This window comes from Rhinichthys klamathensis, unplaced genomic scaffold, assembly GCF_029890125.1.
Source record: "Rhinichthys klamathensis goyatoka isolate OS25496 unplaced genomic scaffold, OSU_Roscu_1.1 h1tg000040l_1, whole genome shotgun sequence".
NCBI lineage: Eukaryota > Metazoa > Chordata > Actinopteri > Cypriniformes > Leuciscidae > Rhinichthys > Rhinichthys klamathensis.
Genome location: NW_026606587.1, coordinates 15,309,483 through 15,325,138, shown reverse-complemented (window position 1 = coordinate 15,325,138; position 15,656 = coordinate 15,309,483). Strand labels below are relative to the sequence as shown.

Here is a 15,656-nt window from a genome sequence, read left to right as displayed (position 1 = left end):
CGGTGCATGTATTCTGATGTTTACTAGAGCATTGCGTCATTATCTTATCTAGGGCTGCAACAACTAATCGATAAAATCGATAATAATCGATTATGAAAATCGTTGTCAACGAATGTCATTATCGATTAGTTGGTCTGCTTACGTCACGGGGAGCGTTTACTGGTGATTGGTTGAAACGGGCCAATCAGGATGCTCTCTGTCTTACACGCGCTTCATGAGGCACACACGCAAGGTCTCTCTCCCTCCGTTGCTCTGCCCCGCGCTCGCGCTACACGGTTTGGAGCACAGTCTCTTCTGTCTCGCATGCGCGCTCTTGCTTGCGCGCTCAAATCCCGGGAGTTTGAACTAATTTGCGAGCATCAGGGAGCATATCAATATGCGGGTGACTCCCAGAACTTCCGGGAGACTTGGGATGTCTGTATTTTGCGTCTCGAGCATCAGGTTGCGCAATCAGTTCGCTCGCAACATAAGTGATGGATTAAAATAGTGCTACCGCAGAAATATTAAATTAAAACGGTCTTTACAAAGCGAAGCACTAAATATAAAGGCAGTTAATAACAGCAACAGTAAAATATTGTTTTTTAGTCACTGTACTCAGTGGTTTTCAGCGAATGTTTGTGCACTAATGCATCATTTTTCCTGTCTTTTTAATCAAGCCTGTTAGCTTGCTGCGTAAGTTACCTCCACTCCGCTCTCTTTATATAGCATTTGTCTACTATTAAGTTTTAATTGTTTTTCAAACGCGATCTACTGCGGCTCTATGTTCACACGCTTGTTTTCAGTCTTTCTATATTTATTTTTTTACAAATTATCCTGATAATTCAATTAATTTTAAATAAAAATTAAATGAATTATATATTTTAGATGTTTTTAGTTTATAAACATCTGAACAACATGTCTGTAAATTTGTTTTAACAAAAATTGTTAAAACAATATGTTGGATATAAATGTTTTTTTTTTTACATTAATCATGGTTGTCAACTTGCCATCAGCAATTATCATTAAAAACAATGCAAATATTGATATTTGTAAAACTCAATGTGTGGCTTTTGCACTTTTTAAAGTACACTTTTACACATAAATACCCTAATTTAGGGTTTTAGGTAACACTTTATTTTACGGTGTCCTTGTTACATATGTTACATGTACTTACTCTAGTAATAACAGTAAATTATGCATAATTACATGCAACTAACCCTCAACCAAATCCTACCCTATTCCTATAGTAAATACATGTAGTTACTTAATATTACTCTGTACTTAAATATATAATTACACTGTAACAAGGACACCTTAAAATAAAGTGTAACCGGGTTTTATTTAGTCATAATAAACAAAAAAATCGAATTGAAATTTTTACCCGATTAATCGAAAAAATAATCGTCCGATTAATCGATTATCAAAATAATCGTTAGTTGCAGCCCTAATCTTATCAACACGCTATTGTGACACTCAGAGGGACTTTGCATGTTACGGAATACACAGAGCTCAAAACTAGACAAGCACGAGGTTGCCGTCTTAACAGGTAGTTGCTTATGTAGAAAGTACACAGCAGGTTTTGGAACAAAGCTCATTTCTCGTGTTGTTTCTGTAGTCAGTGGTTTACCACTGGACAACTGTAGGCCAGAATGCAACACATTTAACACTGTCTGGACCAAGTCTCATCAAACTCAGATCCTTCCTGCAAATCAACGCCGGCATCTGCCTCCAACCAAACCGGTTCCTCTGGATGCTCAACTCTGTCACACATGAAATACACGGCAGTACGACGGCACATGAATCCAACATCTTTACACAGCTGATTTAAAGCATTTCCTCCATACAGTAGAACATCTGAAAACAGATGTACTGTGAGCTTAGATGCTTCTGTGGAAGTGTTTTACCATACTGGAATCTCCAACTTCGATACGGTACATTGAAAAATATCGATATTCGATTCCACGGGCAAAACTGCCATATAGATACCGCCATACAGATCATTTGTTATCTCATTATTTAGTAATAATTTGGTTGCAATAAGCTTACACAAAGCACATTGAGGCTTTATTTGAATCATAGGACTACATTTACAAAATAGTAAAAAGTCAGTAATAAAATGAGAACAAAAAAACAAATTGACAAACAATAGGACAAATAAATACAATAGAATAAAGAGACAAATTAAATGAACAGTGCTTTAAGTTTTTCAGGTGGGTCTAACAGTAGTATTCGTTTAAGAAATACTACTGAAATTAATGTAGGCTAATCAAATGTAAAACCACACTGGATAGTTTTAATTGTTAAAATGAAATACAGATTAATGCTTGTAATTAAAGTTACAAAAGTTATTCAGGTTTTCTTTGATTAACATGACAGAAAGCAGCAGGTTTATAGGAGTTTATGCACGGATCGAAAATATAGTGTTACACAACATGCTTTCTCTCTCAACTATTTACATCCCATCATGGAAACGCAAACCACGACTAAAGATCTGTGCACTCCTATGAAGCATCATCTTAAACGAGTCTCTCAACACTAATAAACTACTTCTGCTGAATATTTTGGTAATATAAATAAAAAAACTGTTCATAGTGTCACATTGCATTGTGAGTTTTTGACTCATTAGTAGGATGAGTAGTTCATGTGCTCAAACTGAAGTTTTGGTTTTGTATCTTTATATATTGCTTCAATAGATTAGTTTGTAATGTTGTGGTTCATCTGGAGCTGGCTTAGTTTGACTCAAAGTCAAGGACCTGGTTGAAGACTACTGAAATCCCAATAGAAACAACGAATGGGGAAGAAATATGGCAAGAAAAAAAGTGGTTGAAGAAATGTACGTTCACTGATGCTCTCTATAGCGAACAAACAGTCATATGAGACGAAGCAAATCATGACAGCTGCTCGCTTTCCATCAGGATCGGACACAGTTCAGCCGCCGTTCAGTTCAACGCTAGCAATATCAACAGCCTTTATTCAAAATGCAAATGGTGTGTTTTCACATGCAAAAGCATACTAGCGTGGAACCAGTGGCTTACGGTATTGTACTCCTGCAGTTCGCTTTGCTTATTCAAAGCAGCACATGATGGTCTGATAACAGACGTGTATTCAAACGACCTGCGAGGAAAAGCGTGTGACAGAGCGGGTCAACCACCATGAGCATCCCTCGTCACGTTACACAGAGAAGTCGTGCCATCGTACTCATACATGCCCAGTACTGACTGTAAGGATAACTAAGTTCATTAAGTGAGTTGGATGTTAGCTCAGCAACCGCTCTGATTCAGCCAGTCCATTCAGAGAAAGACTCAGACTGATTTAAATCGCCAACTCTTTTAAAACAATTCCTTAAAAATAAATAAAGTAATTTGTTTGTGAATCAGACAACACTGCTCGCACTGTATGGACGACTCAATAGAAAGATGTGCTTTCATGCCAGTGTTTCACACTACACTGTTTTACACCGCTTTCAATTCAAACAGCAAACTCACATTTACAACTTTGTATGAAATTTGATTTTGTTTGACTTGACATTATAGATTCAGCAGTGGCAGAGCAGGAAACACTGTTTATGGTTGGGTCCGACGTCATTTTCCAGATTTTTAACCTAAAACAAAAAAACTTCACAACTTTTGTAAGATGTAATCAGATGCAGAGCTCGAATTTCGGTGAGGGATTGCGGGTATTGCGCATAATTCTAATCATTCCCGCAGGTCTCCCATTTATAATGCGGGAAATTCCCGCAATCGTAATCCACACAGATTATAAAATCAAATCATTCTTTTAACAACTATCTGCCAGACGCAATTTCACAAACAGCGTGAGTGTTCACTTCAGCGGTGCCGCGTCTCTTCTCTCAAAATGTGTTGTGCAAGGCAAGCATCAAGCGCTGCGGCGACACACTCGCGTTTAGGAGTCGGGACATGATGGATATTCACTTGCACAATCGGGCCAGCAGTGCATCGTGACTGAAGTTTACCATTTGCACGTCTTTTTAAGTCTTACCAGTTTAAACATTCAAGCGATTTTAAACTAATCAGTGCTCGCGCGCTCTCTGAGAGATTATTTTCCATGCGCACATTCATATAAAATCCGCCTCAAAAACAGCTGGCCAGTAACAAAAGTTATTTTTCGCGGATTATATTGCGGTCTTCGTGAGTATACTCTAAACATAGTCGCTTTTGTCTTTAGTAAGCATAAAACGCATGCCAGTATAATGAACACACTTCACAGGATCCGTGCACTCGCTCTTAAAGTGACGGCAGCCATATGTGTGTGTCATTAATTTTGTTGTCAAAACAACAAAATATAGCTTTAAGTTAAAGGAATCAGGATTAATACCCTATGTATTTAATTTATTCAGGACTAAAATACTGTAACCCAGTGTTATTTTCCATTTGATTACTTTATTCAGTTTCTGTATATGAATACTAGTGTTAGACCAATTCAAAAACTTTTCTCTTTATTTGTCTTTATTTGTATCTTTATTCTATTGTATTTATTTGTGCTACTTTTTTCAATTTAATTAAACAATTTAAATCAAGCTTCCTTGTGTTGTGTACATTTACAACCCCATTGTAAAAATGCAATGAGAGCGCAAACATTTAGGCAAGATAAATGTAATAATTTTGTTTGGAAAAAATGCTTTTCCCTTTCTCCCCCTCAAACAAAAAAAATCCCCCCCCATGAGAATCATTTCCCCCCCATTTTCCAAAACGAAATTCAGGCCCTGAGATGTAATATAACTTATGACGTTCCAGCAAATCCCTAATATGGACCAAGGCATCCAGCTCTCGCTGTAGCCGAATAAAAAGAAGATAGAAATGCTTTGACTTATTAAACACGAAGACGATAAACACACAACTGCGACAATATTTGGTTTATCTGTACTCTCGGGTATTTTCATAAGAATAAAGTATAGGCCTTTTTATAATTACAATTTTGAGTTCAGTTCCAATCCTGCTTCAACACAGCCCTCTGTATTTGTTTAAGTATAAAGGGGTGATCGCCCTAGACTTTAGCATGCAAAATTTTCTTTGGACATCGTAATGAACGAGATGTGTCAAGCTCCGTGATGCCATTTTTAAAATCATAAATTCAACATAGCTAAACCGAATGTAAAAATATACGATCTATTCCACTGTAATGCTGCAAACCAGCAGCTTTAAAGTTTTGGGATTTTTTGCTTTTTTAATTAAGATAGAGTGATGCACTGATGTTCAATATACTAACTGTTGGTCATGCGTTTTCACGCAATACGAATTTGCAGGTCCAAGCGCGTCAAACTTGAACTTTGCAATGCAGTTAAATGAAAATACTTTTTTGCATGAGCTTGTGTTTCTGATGTCCAGTATCCACATGCCCTTTTAATCCTGAAAAACTGAATTAGGTGGTCCAGGTGTGTTTGGAGCTAAACTCTGAAATGTGAGCTGACTGGTTTGATTTTACTCCCATCAGAAGGCAAACATGAGCTGATGCGCTACAACCTCGTCATTCATACAGATTAGATTACAAATACTGACACAAACAAAAATATGCCATGAGAGCCAGCTACAGTAAGTGACAGCACGCAGTGGCATGAACTTTGCTTAAGGATTAAAAAAGATCAAATATGCTGAAAGGGCATGTCAACTGTAGAGACAGCTGGATAAAACAGACACGAGTCAAATCAGCACTATCACTGACCAAACCCATAATCCCAAAAGCCGCCATCTACAGACGGGAACAATTTAATCCTATTCAGTTGCGCGGCTGAAAACATGAAGTGGGATAAAAAGAGATCAGGGGGGGGGGGGGGAACGCATTACAACAAAACCAACAGATATTCACAAGCTTTACGTGCATTTTGCATCTTCTTGCATATTGTAATGATGCCAATTGTAACATTTTTAAAGTCCACTGTCGTGAAAATCAAGCTTTTAATTTTGTTTTTATGTCTATGTGGTGTTTTTAATATGCTTTAAGACAAACCATGTGTAAATTCATAAGTCGAAAACTGCAGTGAACCAAAGACAGTCTCAAAAACACGGTTTGAAATCGCTGGTGTTTCTGACGTCACAAACGACCTTGTAACCAATCAGGAGTGTGTTTCCCGAAAGCATCGTTATCCAACTATGATCGCAATTTCCATTGAACTCTATTGGTAACGACGGAACTTGCGACCATAGTTGGCTTTGGGAAACGCACCCCAGATCAACGTGTGATCGTCAACCAGTGGATCTCTGAGCTGAGTGAGTGAGTGGAGGCGGGGCTCATTTGCATATTCATAGAACCGGGTATACTAAATGAGGCAAGGGTGTCGAGTTACATTCAAGATATTTTAAGGCATGAAGAAGGAAAAAACTTTTAAATATGTCATTTTGGTGATTAAAGAGTTAAGGTATAAAATTGACTACAGGGGGACTTTAAAGCTCAATGACAAGCACAATGTCTCATTCACTTGCTGATTCAAATGACTTTTGACTTTAAGGGTAGAAAAGATACTTTTTAAATATGCGAGCACATGGCCAACATGTGGTCCGGTTGAATATACACATGAACGCTCTTGCGCTGGTATTGCAGTAACAAGTCGATGGTTACATTCAATTGCCGCTTATATTAAACCTGATTCAGGGAAGTTGCTCAACAAGATTCACTTTAAACTGCCATTTCACCATGACAGTAGCTGACCTAAAAGAGAAAATTAACCATAAAAGACATTCGTGCCAAAGTTTCCCGCTGCACTGGGTTACGAGACATTTACATTCTGGGCGTAAAATTTGGTGTAGAAGCGATTTTCACTCAGAAATTGCTAGTAAATTTAAGACTGAAATAGAGTTCTCTTCTAAAATGTACTCTAATAATCTTTTTAACTTTACAGTGCAGTAACTTCATGCCATATTTGACACTTTCTGTGGACTGGTGACGTGAATCAAGCGCCCTGGGGGGATTTAAGATGGTTTAAAAATTATAAAGGAAAAGGGTTTTCTTCTGAGACTTTGTTTGCTCTCTTTTCATGAGTGTCCTGTGAATGTTTGCAGGGCTTTTATTTCATTCTGACGCTGACGTTTTGTTACATAAGACACAAAGCGCAGCCCACCTTACAGCTCAAATCCCTCTAAATATGACGGATGTGCAGGTCCATCAATGTTCAGACATTTTTTTTGTGCAAAAATTGCTATTTAAAATGTATTAAACGCAGCTGACAGAACTAAATTCATATTGGTAGCTGAAAACCAATTAATTAGCCAAAATATTGTCATGTCAAATTGAACTGAGCAGCAGATTCTGTAAGAGTTTACTAAATCTATACAGCTTTGTTTTCCATGTATCTGCTCCAACACACTGTGCTGAATTATGGGAATAAAAAACAACTTACAGTACATGATGTGTCTTTCATGGTACATCTTGTACATTGATCAGATTAAAGATATTTTAAACATAACTGATATTCAAGACATTATGACTGAATGAACATGCAGATTCACTCTCTGACAGTAGGTGGCGCTTACAGTCAGTCAAACACTATTTACGCGTTTATAAAACAACACAGAAAATAGTAATGTGTTCGTGAGCGCCAACAAGTCATAGTTTTATGTAACGGCAGCGGATTCGGACGTTATCAAATCAAGAATCGTACGTTTCTGAAAAGAAATAAAATTACCTCTCAATAAAAAATTTAAAAATCCATCTTACCGACAGCATGTGAACGCTTGTCTGTCTGAAAAGCCGGATTAACGGTTGTTCTTTTAAATTAAAATGTTTATTGCACAGAAATTCCACACTATATTGCCTTGGTGTGAGGACTAATTCAACCAGAAAAATCAGTCAAGTCTCTTGACAGATTCATTAAAAAGCAGACATTTGTTTGTGACACAACTACACTGTGTATTTGTTTTTGTGTGCAGCCAGCAGAGAAAATGCACCAGAAATGCATTGTCTATTTATTGTCTGTAATACAGATTTATAGTGTGAATGCATGGGATTGATAGTAATACTTGTATAAATAAGACTAAAATGAATATTATTAGTGCTAACATATATATATATTTATATTAGGCTTGCTACGGTAGTCGATGTTACCGGTGTTACACGGTGTTCAGTCGCAACACCGGTTTCATCACTTGCCCACGCGGCACCGCAAAAAATATATATGTATTTAACGCAATTACGCAGTATCCGTTTTTTTCTGTTACCCGTTGACTAGCGTGATCACGCTCTTATTAATGTGAATGCTTTTAAGACTAAAGAGACCACGCTGTAAGTCCTGCCTATTACACACACACACACACAAATAGAAAAGACGCGTCAGTAGTATCGAATTCTCTTTTGAGCTTGAACAAACCGTAACACACAAATTATGTCAAAATGTCGGATTTGTCGAGTGTCCTCATAAGATCAGTCTTAAATTATTTAAATAAATTCTTAAATGAACGTAGGGATTTGTGAGAAAATGGGAGTGTCAGATCGCGTCTTTGTCAGCAGCGCCTGGTCTTAAAGTGTCATTATGTTAATCAAAGAACGATAAGAGAGTAAATGACTCACTCAGACCCGGAGCCAGGAGGATTATTACACCGGTAGCCTAATAATCATGAATGCACTGCTATCTTTAACACATCTCCGGCGAACGGCTTCTTCACGCAAAAGAAAAACTCTTCATGAAGCGCAGTGAAATTCAGCGACCTATGGCGTTTCCTGATGGATCGAGGTTGTTCGTTGACTTATTTTTTTACGTGCAATTCACACGAGCTCAAAGTGCATGCGAGACTGCTGCGAGTAGTCAAACTTTTATTAATGAAACAGAAAATCAGAGGGAATCATTTCTGTAATGTTTTTTTTTTTTTTTTTACTGGTTGGCCGGTCACACGGGTTTCATAGTTTTCAGTTACGTGACTGGTGCTGTTCTGCCCGTGCAAACGCGCGCATTTTACGTTTGCCTTTAAATTAGCTATTTAAATGGCCCTGCCGGTGATACCGGTATTCCCGGTGTTGTCACACGTCGATTAACCGGTGGGAAAATATCCTCACCGTCACATCCCATATATATATAAAAACTTGCAGTTTGAATGCACCCTCCAACCCTGCAAGATCACTTTGGTTTTTTTCCCCTACGGATTTGGAAATATAGGCCTAATCCATTTCCATGACCATGGGAATCCTTTCATATTGATTGTGTGTTCAAGTCGACATGAAATGAAAGTCGCGCTAGTCTTTTCTTCTCTATTGTGTATATCAGTGTGAAACGCTTCTGGAACAAGAACAAATGTGGGCGTGGCTTGATTTTCTATGGGGATTTTGATAGGATGGTTGTGGTTTGCTATTGGCTGATCACATGTGAGTGACAGGTTATAGCCCCGCCCACATCATCAGAGAAGAGATGCTGCAAGAGGAAGATATTCTGATTCAAGATTACCAGGAACATGAATTTAAAAATAGACGTGCATGGATAAATAATTTATATAACAGACACTGCAATATTCCATAAAAACCAGTCCATTTTGATTTCACAGTGACTAAGAATCAGGTGTGTAAAGTGTGATTCATTTATACCCTGCAGAGTTCAGCTCCAAACTGAATGAAACTGAAACCAGCCAATTATATCGTCAAGATTCCCGACACTACAGGAAAACTGCAGGACGGGAACCCTGTGACAGGGATTTATAGAAATGATATTTGAGAGCATTAATGTTTCAGATGTATAACAGTACTCGTGTAAAGTGTGGTAAGACATACAAGTGACTTTTGAGTGTCAGCTGTACAAGAACCAATGCTATTTGAGCGTATATGTAATGTTTTTAGCAGTGTGTGAGAGCATGCGTGATGTGTGAGTGTGTGTGAGGCAGGGCTGTGTCTTCATCAGTCGCCATCTTGTTGGCTGCAGCAGCTGTAGGCCGTGAACACACACACACACAGAGCACATAAACACACTAGTGCTGACACACACACGCGCGCGCGCCCGTGTACATGTTTCAGCAGGACAGTAGATGCGCTTTGAACGGACACCGGCATTATTACATACAATCACAGCAATATGATTGCGAACTGTGATGAAACACACTGATGCTGCTCTTCCTCATTGACATTTCCGCCACGAACACAACCGTAAATCACTCGTACACAACACACACACGTTAAACAGATCGAGAAAATCCCATTAACTCCCGTTTAAGGTCGTTAAAAGCACAGGCTCAGGGTTAAAAACCAATCAAAGAAGCACTTCGATCACACACACACATCCGCGAGAGTCCGGTGTTTGAGTGCTTTATCGAGGATTTATCATGGCGAAAGATGATATTTAAACGCACAAACAGTGCGACTCCATGATGAAGTGAAGTGGGGGAGGTAGCTAGTTTGGCTTTATCCTCCATCTTCACTGTCCATTTCATCATCATCATCATTTGCACCAGTGCAGGCTTAAAATACTCAGCAAACCAGGATTTAAATTTAAAAATTTAAACGAAGAGACCGTTTAACAGCCTTGTAACGGAAATGCGAGTGCCCGATAGCAGAAATCACCTGACAGTATTTAACATGAATATGGAGCCCGATTATGAGTGCTGCTAGTCAGCTAACACTGCCACATGACCGTGATTTGAGGAAGTTAACACATACTAAACCCACTTATGTGGCCTAGTAATTTGATATTTGCTGCACACATTGACAAATAAAGCCACAGTGAGTGTTAAATGTGTTTGTGTGAGTCCAGCAGCGGCCCCCACCCCAACCGAACCCCACAACAGCCGAATACAGGCAATCAGGCGACCGTTAAAGAGAAGATAAACACTGACCTGTGTTTTCTCGGGACAGTTCGTTGTGTGTGTATCATTGACTGTAAACAGCGAAGAGGGCTCCACAGCTGCCCGACCCGCAGACAGTCCGTCAGTCAGTCAGCGGAGAGCGGCACTCCCCGAACCCGCAGCCGCGACAGCTGCAACCGCGCCGATTCTTGCCCAAATAACGCAAGCTTCACGCAAACGCCTTGTGGTAAATGTGACCAACAAACGCTCGGTCCAAATTTAGCCTTTCTGTACGTCCCACGCGCGTCGTTCTCCGGTGCTGGAGTGGTTCTTCTGCGTTCCGTGTGTCAGGCTCTCGCTCCGGCCATCAGACAGCAGAGATGGGCGCGGTGAGTGACCCTGCTCTCAGGGCTGGGAAACCCCACGCTGCGCCTGCGTCACCACGCAACTGATTCGACTGTTTTGGCGCGAAATCACGTTTTTGATATTAATGACGGTTTTAACGGTCATCAGCATCGTAAATACTATAACGTTTTTTATATTTTCATTTTTTAAATGTATACATAATGTATGTATATTTATTGCCGTATACGATGTATTATATTACTTTTGCATCAAATTACAAAAAAAAGAAGTAAATCACTACACACATACAAAAAGTGACAAAAGAACTAGGCTTTGTCCGAATTCACAGTAGCCTACTCATAAAAGAGTAACAAAAAGCAGTGGTGTGCGGTGGTGTTTTACAATGAGGAGGCAAAGTCCTTGCATTTTTATACAGCCTAAATGTAAATGTATGTCTCTGTTACACTTAATTTTCCTGGTTAGATAAACATTACATAGAAAAGAGAGACCAAATACAATTCTATTTTGTATTTTTACACTATGTAATGTTCTATTTAATAAAACCAAGTACAAATTTAATCAAATTAGTGTTTTTACAAATTTTTACGTATTCCAAAATGATAACTGAAAGTAGAAACAATTTAAACAATATATATTATTTTTGAATTAATGTTCAGCTTTTCTTTTTTAATAGTCAGGTTATTTTCATCAGTTATCAAGCTTACACACTGGACACTGTGACATAAACAAAGATATACCTTTAATTTGTACCTTCATTTTGATTTTGACACAATATATAATGCCGTGATAGTTGTTTACTTCTTCCCATTAACATGGCATGTCTTCATTCAGGCCGATGAGAACACACACGAATACAAGAGGTGGGATTTATCACACTTACCGTCATATCCAATCATAACCGATCATATCCTAGTGTGTCTGCAGGTATATGACATCACTTTGTTGGCCAAAATGTTGAGGCGAGTTAGCATTTTAGCACTTCTGGTTCCATCGTCCCAAAGTCAATGCGGTTTTGGTTAATGCTAAATAAGGTCTGTGGTGAACACAAGCGCAAGACACTTTCACGTTTTATTCTACGACATGAAATACATCAATATTACACTGAAAAAAAGATTTTTGCTGCTTGTACAAATTGCTTAATTAAAATGAGCTTAAGCAGCACAATTGCTATACATTTTGTCCTAACTTAATTTGATTGTGTTCAATCTGCTTAAATATATGTCAAATTGAAGTTTACTTAATCCGTTTGTGTTGGGATCACATGAATGATTTGTTTTGCATGAACTGAAACTGGGTGCTTGTTAGTACCCATCATGCTTTGCATTGGCTGAATCAAGAGAGAATAAATGTTGAAATTAAGTTTTATTTGATGGGTTTTTGAGTAAATGGGTTTTTGTCGAGGAAACCAGTAATGCGAACTGCCGGTTGGCCTGGTGACGTCATTCCTGCACCATATTAGTCTTCCCATTAATCCCATGCTTCATCTCTGCTTTTGAGAGCGCAAAAGCTAAAAACGTTTTAAAAACGTAAAAAAAACGAAAGTACCCGGATGATCTACTACATCCGGTGAGATTCAGAAGTGTGTATTTGATGGACACTTTACTATCCCATGAGGCCATGGGAGAGGATTTATGAATGACAGTGAAGCGATGCTGGTAGATCACATGATAATGACAACATGGCGGATGAAGTACGTCCAGATTACATTACTACACACACTCATACTAGATAGAACATACTTTTTAAGCGGTCGTGAAGTAATACTTATTTAAAATACATCAATAGAGTGAGCGATTTCGAGCGCAGCCGGTGTTTCTAATACAGTGAGTTAATACAATTAATCTAATACAATTAAAACAGTGTCTGTGGGAGTGACGGTAGAGTTGACATCTCTCTCTCTTCTGTTACCCTATCTAAAGAAGATGAGGTTATAGATTTTCTATATAAGACCCAGTGAATTGACCAAAGGATACAGTGATGGAGAGCCAGTGTTGCTTCTCCATCCCTCAAAACTGTGTCCTTACTGTTTTTTTGTATCATGCATGTAATAATTGTTCATGTGGGTATTTGCTGTTTTATGTCCTGTTGTTTGCTAACCTCACACCCTGGAAGGTGGGGAAATGCTCATTTATCAGTTGTGCAAATGACAATATTTGTTTTTTCTTGCCTGTATGTTTTATTTATTGATTGTTTTTAAACTCTTTGTCTTATCATTGAACTTAACTGAAACACTCTAAAAATGCAGGGTTGTTTTAACACAAATTTGGGTCAAATATGGACAAACCCAGCCATTGGGTTACTTTTTTTTAAATAAAATTTTTAACCCAATGTTTGAGTTTGTCCATATTTGACCCAAAATTGGGTTAAAACAACCAAGCATTTTTTAGAGTGTAAATGTCAATCATTTTATCCCTTAAAATTCATCTTTGATCACCAAAATGACATATATATTTTTTTAAACTTGAAAATAATGCTTTAAAATATCTTGAATGTAACTCGACACCCTTGCCTCATTTAGTATGCGCGGTTCTATGAATATGCAAATGAGCCCCGCCTCCACTCACTCCCTCAGCTCAGAGATCCACTGGTTGACGATCACACGTTGATCTGATTGGTAACAAGGTCGTTTGTGACGTCAGAAACACCAGCGATTTCAAACCGTGTTTTTGAGACTGTCTTTGGTTCACTGCAGTTTTAAGCAGAAAATACTCAGCAATGCTGTCCACTTATGAACTTACACATGGTTTGTCTTAAAGCATATTAAAAACACCACATAGACACATAAACAACATTAAAAGCTGGATTTTCACCACAGGGGGGATTTAAATCAATGGTTCCTCCATTGCATAACTGTGAAAACCCAACCTTTATTTTAAAGTGTGCATTTGAGGAGTTCAGTTTCAGCTTTAAGGTATTATTATAGTCAGATAAGAGCCCATATTATCAACATGATGGGAATGCTGGCAAATATAAGAGTTGGACAAATCCAACAGGTTCATTCACAGACTGTGTTTCTCTTTTGTGTGCATGAAGCGTATACACATCTCAAGAATATTTTCCCACTAAGAACCTTCTGAGCAATGAAAGGATGTTAAAAGTTTTTCTTGAACCATAGATGCAGATAAAAACATTTATGTTTTATGTTTTTAAACTGAATCTCCTGGGTTGGTGCAGCACTTGTTTTCGGGATATTAAACCTCGTCCCAGTCAGAGATGGATCTGCCGAGGACACAGTCTCCCCGGTACAGTCTGAGTTAGAGATGCAAGGGCCCAATAAAGCCTGTGGGTAATTGATCAGGGTATATTGTGTTCTAGTCTCTAAGTAACAGCGAATCTCCACGGAGGAACATCTCAGTCAAGCTGCGGGTGATAATGAGCTGTGGGTTTGAGATCCCCTCCTTTAGACGGTTTCTCGGTCCCTCGTCGGCTTGCTGTTCATTTGTTCCCCCTTTTCTCTGTGTGACAGGCCTCGCGTGTCGCCTTGCTAAACTCAGTCCAGAGGGATTTGCTCTCGGTGAGTGTTGTTGAGAGATGTAAACCAAAACAAGTGTATGATGCAACTAACATGCTGAGAGATCATGCTTTTAATGTCAGTTTTAGCAGACTTAAAGATTCACTCAAAGATTTTCAAGAGTAATTTCACTGGTGCACAAAATAAACATTATGCCTATAGAAAAACAAATGTTGTAGTTTTACATTACTCCACATGAAGCTACAGCCATTTTATGTTTGTCTTGAAAACTTTTTACCATTTATTTTTGCTACTTTTAATGTTTTAGCCCAAACTTTTAATCTTAAATCATAAAACCCACCATAAAAAATTAATTTATTAAATGTTCAAAAGTATTAATCTAGATTAATAATGAAATAATCACAAAGTAGTTCAATATTTATTGTAAATACTGTATATATTAGTTGTTTACTGGCATTTATTTATTTATTTATTATCAAAATGACCCACAGCTGTGGCACTATTTCCATTTTCCGAACAATTATACTCCAAAATAGGTTTTTTATAAAGTTACTGTACTTGTTTTACCAATGAGAACTGTATTAGTGAAGAAATTGAGACAATATGTGAGACATAATAAGTCAATCAAAAAAATAAAGGTAAATATCAATCATGAACAGAATCTAATCAAGCTGAAATTTGGTCAAATTTTGCAAAAAGTGTGAAACTATACAGCTGTTTAATTGTGTGAGGATACAGAATATTCTCGCTGTGAAATCAGCCTCAGCAAGACATCAATGTAATTACACAAACTGCTATTAAAAACAGACTTTCAGATTTTTAACTATACCTTCAGGAAAAAGACAATGATTTCTCCTGTGATTTATCAAGTGTTAGTGGACAAATTAGTAATAGTGAAGAGTAGTCTGTTTTAATGTCCAATTATGGAATTGAACAATTGCCCATGTGGTAAATACTGATGTTTATCACTTTTAAAAATGCTAAATAATAAGATATAAAGAATGCAGGCTTCAGTTTGCAAAAGTGAATTACCCAGAGGGAATTTGAATCGATTAATGCGTGAATAAAGGAGGAGATCTTTGATGAGAAACTGGTAAATCTGGTGCATAGGCGTCCACCAAATGAGTCTT

The 15,656-nt window shown here is 38.0% G+C and overlaps 1 protein-coding gene across 1 annotated transcript in view; it reads right to left on the bottom strand.

Moving 5' to 3' along the window:
- The window catches only part of gnb1a (guanine nucleotide binding protein (G protein), beta polypeptide 1a), a 62,897-nt gene extending 51,805 nt beyond the window's left edge, over nt 1-11,092 (bottom strand). Inside the window, exon 1 of the mRNA XM_056246948.1 lies at nt 10,740-11,092. The gene's annotated coding sequence lies outside the window, so the exon portion shown is untranslated. The remainder of the gene's footprint in view (nt 1-10,739) is intronic.
- Nucleotides 11,093-15,656: the final 4,564 nt, after the last annotated feature.